The following is an 8,894-nucleotide window of genomic DNA, read 5'->3' as shown; positions in this document are numbered from 1 at the left end:
CTTCTGAATGAAACTTGAATATGTCTGGGTCACTGTGTATATAGCAGGTGCTCAGAAAAAATAAGAGTCAATTCAATAGAAATAGCTCTGGCACACTATAGTGATCAATAACGTAAGAAAAGAACTCTTGGAATGCTGAAAATTCTTTATTTGTGCAAAAGGATAATTCATCCAACGTTTCGACCTTGTTTTTAGGTCTTTATCAAGGATAAAGTTATCTAAGATCATAAAGGGTTACAAAACCATATAAACACGTAATTAGTACATAGTACAACATAACAGTACAATATATTGCTACTTGAGAGTACAATGGGTCAAATGACCATGATGCACATACAAAAAATTTTTCCAAAGCCATAGTGAAAACATTTGTACTGAGGAAAGAAAATTTCCACATGACCTATCTGGAGAAACATTCTGGATCAAACAACCAAAAATAGTCAAGCAGGTAAATACACACCTATATGGATAACAGGATGATATGTGTTCAATTGTATAGCGTCATTGCCATTAAGGTACAAATGGAAAACTTGCAATCCTATATAGTGAAGGAAATGAACACATATCATATCAAAGAACACAGGAACATGGGTGTGAGAAAAACCTCAATGTTTATACTTTGTTCTTTATAATGGTGTGAACATGTATATGTCTCAGTACCTTATGCACTTGAGAATTCTAGTGAGTAGATCATGAAAGCCTATTTCAGAACTGGAATCGGTAAATAATTGTAGGTGGAATCTAAATGAAAAGATGGTACAAGTGTTATCATGACACGTGGGCTATAACACAATGGACCGTGTGACAAAGAAGAAAGGAGAGAAAGAAGAGGAAGAAAATGCAACTACCTGTAACATTACGTGATAGTCACTGGTAAGTATCACTTGACAATTCAAGTGAAAAAGGATTCCTTTATTAAAGGGTTCTCAGTCGCCTCAGGATCATGAAATACTAGGGTAAATGATATGAGAATGGGTAAGAAGCACCACTAAAGGAAATATGAGATGCAGGACATATATCTATAAACCCCTGAACTACATGATAGAAATAAAAAGAAGAAAAAAGAAAAAAAGAAGAAAGAAGAAGAACACATAGAATGCGGAAAGAGAATGGGTACAACTACCTGAGTTACTGCAGGGAGGCCCCTGGTTGGTATTGTGAGGGTTAGTGGAATTCCTTCACTGAAGGGTTCTCAGTTGCCTCAGGTTCGTGAAAAATGCTATAGACAAATAATGCCCGGAGAAAAGGGGTTCATATACAGCGAATAATGGTAATACAAGGTACATGTGTCACATGTAATAGTATATATATATATATTGTACTAAGCTCTACACCAGAAATAGAAAGTAGTCCCTCTGCCTTCTGTCTAGGTGCCCTGAGTTATGTCCTGTAAACTGTCACAGGGACCCAGACACACATGTGTAGTAGGGGAATATCCCTGCTGAGATGCCAGTGCTAGAGCACTCGTTTGCTGTGGAGTTGAACGCTATGTGAGCAGTTCTTACCTTCAATGAGCAGAAGTCTCTTTTTTCAGATTTCAATATCTCTGTGGGTATCTGGCAGAAATATGGAATACTCTTTACTGCTAAGACCCTGTACACCACTCCCACTAAAGGGGGCTTTACACGCTGCGACATCGCTAATGCGGAGTCGTTGGGGTCACGGAATTTGTGACGCACATCCGGCCGCATTAGCGATGTTGCTGCGTGTGACACCGATGAGCGATTTTGCATCGCTGCAAAAACGTGCAAAATCGCTCATCGGTGACATGGGTCTCCATTCTCGATTATCGTTACTGCAGCAGTAACGATGTAGTTCGTCGCTCCTGCGGCAGCACACATCGCTCCGTGTGACACCGCAGAAACGAGGAACCTCTCCTTACCTGCCTCCCAGCCGCTATGAGGAAGGAAGGAGGTGGGCGGGATGTTCCGGCCACTCATCTCCGCCCCTCCGCTGCTATTGGGCGGTCGCTCAGTGACGTCGCTGTGACGCCGCACGGACCGCCCCCTTAGAAAGGAGGCGGTTCGCCGGTCACAGCGACGTCGCCGGGCAGGTAAGTATGTGTGACGGGTCTGGTCGGTGTTGTGCAGCATGGGCAGCGATTTGCCCGTGTCGCGCAACAGATGGGGGCGGGTATCCACACTAGCGATATCGGGACCGATATCGCAGTGTGTAAAGTAGCCTTTAATAAACTGTGTAAAGGATTTTAAGTAAAAATCCACAATAAACCAGCGCTAGATGGGTTTTTATAATTTTATTAATAGACCACAAATAAAAATTTTTTTGCTATCCTTGTTTCAAGACAGAGTATTTGATAATATACAATACACTGATTATTACTAAAACCAAGGACTACATAAAACAAGGACCACATAAAATAAAAAATGAAAGTAATGAGAATAAAATTCTTTTGTATAACCAATTAACTTCGAGGTGATACAATATTCACATTGATTTAGTTTTACCAGTCTAATGTAATGCCCCGGCCGGTGGCATATATTTTGTTTGGTTAATAATTTAGACTTATACAATGAAAGATGTACTATACCACCCCTGGCTAACTTACAAGTTTTAAGTTGTACAATATAAGTTTGCGACGTTATATTCGCCCCCAGGGCCTGGGGGAATAAACCTCACAACAACTTGACCGCAAAAAACACCCCGGATTTCTCCGTTGATTAGGCTGGAACCGCTATGTACAGGATTGACCTGTTAGACTTCCAGAGCGGACGTTTTGAGGCCAGTGGCCGCGACTAGTGCTGGCTCTGGGGGAGATGTATGGTTACCGACATCCCTCTTTACAGAGCCTTTATAACACTTCACAAGGCCACAAACCAGCCGGTCCCGTATTCTCCCAAATGTACTTTCGAAATCAAGCAGTACGAAGCCACTGAAAGCACCAAGATGTTGGCTGCGGACAACAATAAGATCAGCGGTAACTACTCAGCCTCTCCAGCGGGCAGTCCAGACCGTATCCAGTGTCAGCTGACTGATTCCACACAGGAGGAAGTTGCTTGGCAGGTTAGCACCACACAAGGCTCCGATCCGCTTCCAAACGAGCAATGCAGAACCGCTGGAGGTACCAATGTATCCTGGTTGCAGACAAAGGAAATGTCAGCGGTAACCTCTCAACCTCTCCAGCAGGCAATCCGTACCGTGTCCAGTGGAAGCCGGTTGATTCCACACGAGGGAGAGATTACTTGGCAGGTTATCACCGCACAGGTGAGGTAGGCAAAAACAGAGTCCTGATCCGACGCGCGTTTCGGGGGCGTGTAACGGCCCCCTTCCTCAAGGATAACTCAGCTGTTGCCTAGAGCACTATTTATGCATATATTTAATTGGTTATAATTTGCATAAAATTAAACAATGTTTAAATTCAACCAACATTCAATGACCACTACATATATCAATTTGTGAAAGACCGTTCATAATAGCCATATAATATAATTATGTGCAAAGGTTTTTCTAAAGGTTTTTCTAAAAAGACCTATATATAGCCTTGCTTGTATAATCATATACTGGGAAGACAATGTGTATATATGCATATGCTTTTTTTCAACAATAAATTTAACAAAAGGACATCATAAAGGTGTAATATAAATTTGCTATAATATGAAAAGCCCCTTATATCTACATCAACCTTGGGCAAGTGAAGCACCAATTTATATCATATCAAAGAACACAGGAACATGGGTGTGAGAAAAACCTCAATGTTTATACTTTGTTCTTTATAATGGTGTGAACATGTATATGTCTCAGTACCTTATGAACTTGAGAATTCTAGTGGTAGATGATGAAAGCCTATTCCAGAACTGGAATCGGTAAATAATTGTAGGTGGAATCTAAATGAAAAGATGGTACAAGTGTTATCATGACACGTGGGCTATAACACAATGGACCGTGTGACAAAGAAGAAAGGAGAGAAAGAAGAGGAAGAAAATGGAACTACCTGTAACATTACGTGATAGTCACTGGTAAGTATCACTTGACAATTCAGGTGAAAAAGGATTCCTTTATTAAAGGGTTCTCAGTCGCCTCAGGATCATGAAATACTAGGGTAAATGATATGAGAATGGGTAAGAAGCACCACTAAAGGAAATATGAGATGCAGGACATATATCTATAAACCCCTGAACTACATGATAGAAATAAAAAGAAGAAAAAAGAAAAAAAAGAAGAAAGAAGAACACATAGAATGCGGAAAGAGAATGGGTACAACTACCTGAGTTACTGCAGGGAGGCCCCTGGTAGGTATTGTGAGGGTTAGTGGAATTCCTTCACTGAAGGGTTCTCAGTTGCCTCAGGTTCGTGAAAAATGCTATAGACAAATAATGCCCGGAGAAAAGGGGTTCATATACAGCGAATAATGGTAATACAAGGTACATGTGTCCCATGTAATAGTATAAATATATATATATTGTCCTAAGCTCTACACCAGAAATAGAAAGTAGTCCCTCTGCCTTCTGTCTAGGTGCCCTGAGTTATGTCCTGTAAACTGTCACAGTGACCTAGACACACATGTGTAGTAGGGGAATATCCCTGCTGAGATGCCAGTGCTAGAGCACTCGTTTGCTGTGGAGTTGAACGCTATGTGAGCAGTTCTTACCTTCAATGAGCAGAAGTCTCTTTTTTCAGATTTCAATATCTCTGTGGGTATCTGGCAGAAATATGGAATACTCTTTACTGCTAAGACCCTGTACACCACTCCCACTAAAGGGGGCTTTACACGCTGCGACATCGCTAATGCGGAGTCGTTGGGGTCACGGAATTTGTGACGCACATCCGGCCGCATTAGCGATGTTGCTGCGTGTGATACCGATGAGCGATTTTGCATCGTTGCAAAAACGTGCAAAATCGCTCATCGGTGACATGGGTCTCCATTCTCGATTATCGTTACTGCAGCAGTAACGATGTAGTTCCTCGCTCCTGCGGTAGCACACATCGCTCCGTGTGACACCGCAGAAACGAGGAACCTCTCCTTACCTGCCTCCCAGCCGCTATGAGGAAGGAAGGAGGTGGGCGGGATGTTCCGGCCACTCATCTCCGCCCCTCCGCTGCTATTGGGCGGTCGCTCAGTGACGTCGCTGTGACGCCGCACGGACCGCCCCCTTAGAAAGGAGGCGGTTCGCCGGACACAGCGACGTCGCCGGGCAGGTAAGTATGTGTGACGGGTCTGGTCGGTGTTGTGCGGCATGGGCAGCGATTTGCCCGTGTCGCGCAACAGATGGGGGCGGGTACCCACACTAGCGATATCGGGACCGATATCGCAGTGTGTAAAGTAGCCTTTAGTCACATGACCAAGACTGTATCTGTGTCCCTACAACACACTTGAGACAAATGTGTGTGTGAGCCTGCATTGTGGGGTATATATAATATATTATAGAGCTGGGAAGGATCATTCTAAGCAGTGAGCTGTTCCAGTATTTGTAGGAAAATACCCAGTAGAAGCATCAAACACAGCACCAATACCTCCCATCAGTATTCCACCACAGTGCCATGTAACCCATGCCCTACACTCCCATCTACACCAATACTATACAGGCACAAACTAGTATATCTGACTAAAAGCCCCCAAAATATGAAGAACGGCCTATAGTTGAGTGTGGATATAAAATCTATGTGAGCAGAGCTAGAATAGAAATCACTGACCGCATTGAAGTCATTCTGACCATAAATCACCATGATATCAAGGTGAGGAGTTGTGTGTTACTGCTGGGAGGAAAGGGTTAACAGTGGAATATTAAGGTGCATTTCTGTGTGCAGTGTTACTAGTCAATGTAACAATTCAGTATGAGCTGCTCTTGGTGCCGGGGGAGGGAGATGCTCTCCTGAGCAAGATAGATGGGGAATGAACATGATATCTATATAGTGTAAGGCAGGGGGTCTCAAACCAGGTGATCATGTCTGATCAACTGGTTACATTATGTCTGATTACCTTGTCTAACAGTTTTTTCTCCCCTTTCTTTACCTTCCAGGTTCCCATAGTCACGTGAAATATCCCTGTTGCACTTGATTATGGCTCACTATTCACTATAGGATGTCTTATATCTAACATCACACTCTCACCCATCAGCACTCTATAGGTTTGTATAAGGTATGCGCTTACACATCCGGTCCTCCATAGGTATTTCCACTTATGTAACACTATCCCTATGATCACTCATAACTCATACCCTTGTAGTCAATTACAGCCTCCTCTCTCCCCCCTCCCCTTCTCCCTTTCCATCTATAATTTTGCCAGTACAATATTAGTTTACATTAGGCACACACTCACATATTCCTTTCCTTAGTGATTTATTGTAATTCACATTCACATACAATTCTCTATGCCTGCCCCATTACTACATTCATACCTACTTGACCCTATCCTGATACCCCTTGTCTCACCTTGTTGGTCCCTACACCTGTTATCATGTCCTTTCCTGTGTCTGTCTTGTCACACAACACATTTTAGCATATAACTTGTGCTCCTTATTACCTGTCCTGCCTATTAGAATTATGTCCATTATGTCCATGCATGGCCCAATGAATCAAGTCTGTACTTCATATTCATGGTTTAAGCCTTTGGGTTCCAATGTGCCCAGAGTATATATCCAGAAAGATTCCCTTTCTTTGAGCTTCCTAATTCTATTGCCTCCTCTGCGTATGGCTTGGACATGTTCGATGACTTGGAATCTTAATTGGATCACTGTGTGATTATGCGTCACAAAATGGTGTGGGACTGGTAATAGAATCTGCTTACAATGTATTGTTGACTTGTGTTTAGCTCAAAGAAAGAGAATCTTTCTGGATATGTACTCTGGGCACATTAGAACCCAAGGGCTTAAACCGTGAATATGAAGTAAAGACTTGATTCATTGGGCCGTGCACCATGTCACCAAGTGTCCAATTGCATTGTCCAATGGCTCACAATGGTTATGCGTTTTCATTGGATGGATAATCGAAGCCATGTTTTTTTCCTTTCTGTTGGGTTTGTTGTGTGAGTAGCCTATAGGATTAAGTTGGTTACCGCAGGCAGTGGATTTAACTTCCTGTCTTTGGTCCAGTGGTAGATGGATTGTCTGGTCTATGAGCTGTTATTGGTTTGAATGCAGGTGAATGCCCATGGGCTGCTTATGACTGTGTAAAATAGTATTGATTCATGATGGATTTCAGACTACATGTAGATATCTTCAGTCTTTCTATCCACATCATTTAAATGAACATTATCCATGCAGCTTGAAATTCATCCAATAAGAGAAGCAACCTTGTACAACCAATCTGATAAGGGCACAGTATATCCTAAGGGAAGGTTATGGCTATAAAAGGGGACTTCTTGGAGTCACCAGGTTGTTGATGGATGTTGCATGATCTAGTCTAAGCTCTTAGGAGCTGGCTAGGGGATCAGAACCAGGATGCCTTGTGGACTCGGTCTAGGGACTTTGGCTTCAACTAGAGGATCACTTGGCTACATGGCTTCAATCTAGGGGCTCCAATTCCGATTGGAGATCATAACCGCAATCTAGGGATTTCGACTCCGGCTGCCAGGATTATACCATATCATCATACCAGAGACTACTTAAGGAAGAAACCCAGGTTGGACAATTTTGTCACCTGGCTACAGACTTTGCAGACCTCAGCCAGCTTCCTAAATCTGGCGCTATTCTATTGTCGGTGGGTGCCCGACAAATTACACAGCTATGTAAAATTTTGGTTTATGAAACTTCAAATCCAGTGACTGATTATTATGTTTTCTAATGTCCTGATTTAAAAAAAAAAAAATTAATATTTTTTTTTAACCATCAAATATTGATTTTGTACAATCCATGTGTGAAGTTACATACAAGTGACATGAACAAGAAAAATACTTATTGTAACCAAAAATATTCACAATTTTATATATAAAATACATTTATTTATTGTACAGTCATTCTGCAACTTTATTAGAAATTTATTCTTGCACTTTTTCCTTTTCTCTAGATCCCCCTTTTCTCTTATAGAAGGCCTGTGGATCTTCTCTGTGAAGCATCCGGCAATCATGTTCACGTTTCATTTACTTTGGTATCGTCGTTCCATCTCCTTGATATTCCGATGAAAACCTTCTTGTTCTTCCCACCAGCACCAAGGTTTTCAGACAAGTAGTCCAAATAGGAATGTAAAAAATGTAACTTCAAATTCATTAGACAACCCAAGGCTTTGAAACGTTTCAGCATGTTCTCCACGATGGACTTAAATTTTGATTCTTTGTTGTTACCTAGAAACGTATTTATTGCTTCTTTCAAAGAGTCCCAAGCCCTTTTTTCAACAGTTTTCATTATTGTTTAAAACACGTCATCCTTCATTCATGGGTTTCTGAATATCCGAACCCACAAAAATGCTTTTGTGCTGCCCCTGTGCCAGCAGCCGCCGTTGGTCGGATCCAGACCTTCTAAGAGAGTGGCTCGACCCGGGGGTCTCGCGGACATGTCGAATAAAAGGAGGAATGTAGATGTATGGGCTAGGCCGTATTAAGTTTGTGACGCCACCAACGGTGTGTGGTGAGGTGGGACACCACCGCTGCCGTTATGGGATACCCGGGAGAGATGTAGTGGCAGCTGGATGTTAACCCCTCCGTGTGTAGGGATGATTGCCCCGGGGCCCAGTGTCTTTGTGCAGGGTATGGTGATGGCAAGGGCCGGCGCGCCTGAGCAAGCAGGGGGATGTTTGGTTACTCACAGTAAATGAATCACACGAGTCTTTCGGTAAACCAAAGGTGCTGGTGGCCTGCCGCCCCGGCCGGTTGCATTCAGGTCCCCCACCCAGGCTGGTGGTCGCTGTCCTTTACTCTGCACTTGTTTTTGTGTATGGTGGACTGCCTGGTCTGGAACTCAGGAGTCCGCTCCCGGCTGGATATGGCCTAAGGAGCCGTGCCCGCA

Source organism: Anomaloglossus baeobatrachus, unplaced genomic scaffold, assembly GCF_048569485.1.
Source record: "Anomaloglossus baeobatrachus isolate aAnoBae1 unplaced genomic scaffold, aAnoBae1.hap1 Scaffold_465, whole genome shotgun sequence".
NCBI lineage: Eukaryota > Metazoa > Chordata > Amphibia > Anura > Aromobatidae > Anomaloglossus > Anomaloglossus baeobatrachus.
Note: the sequence above shows the minus strand (reverse complement) of the source record.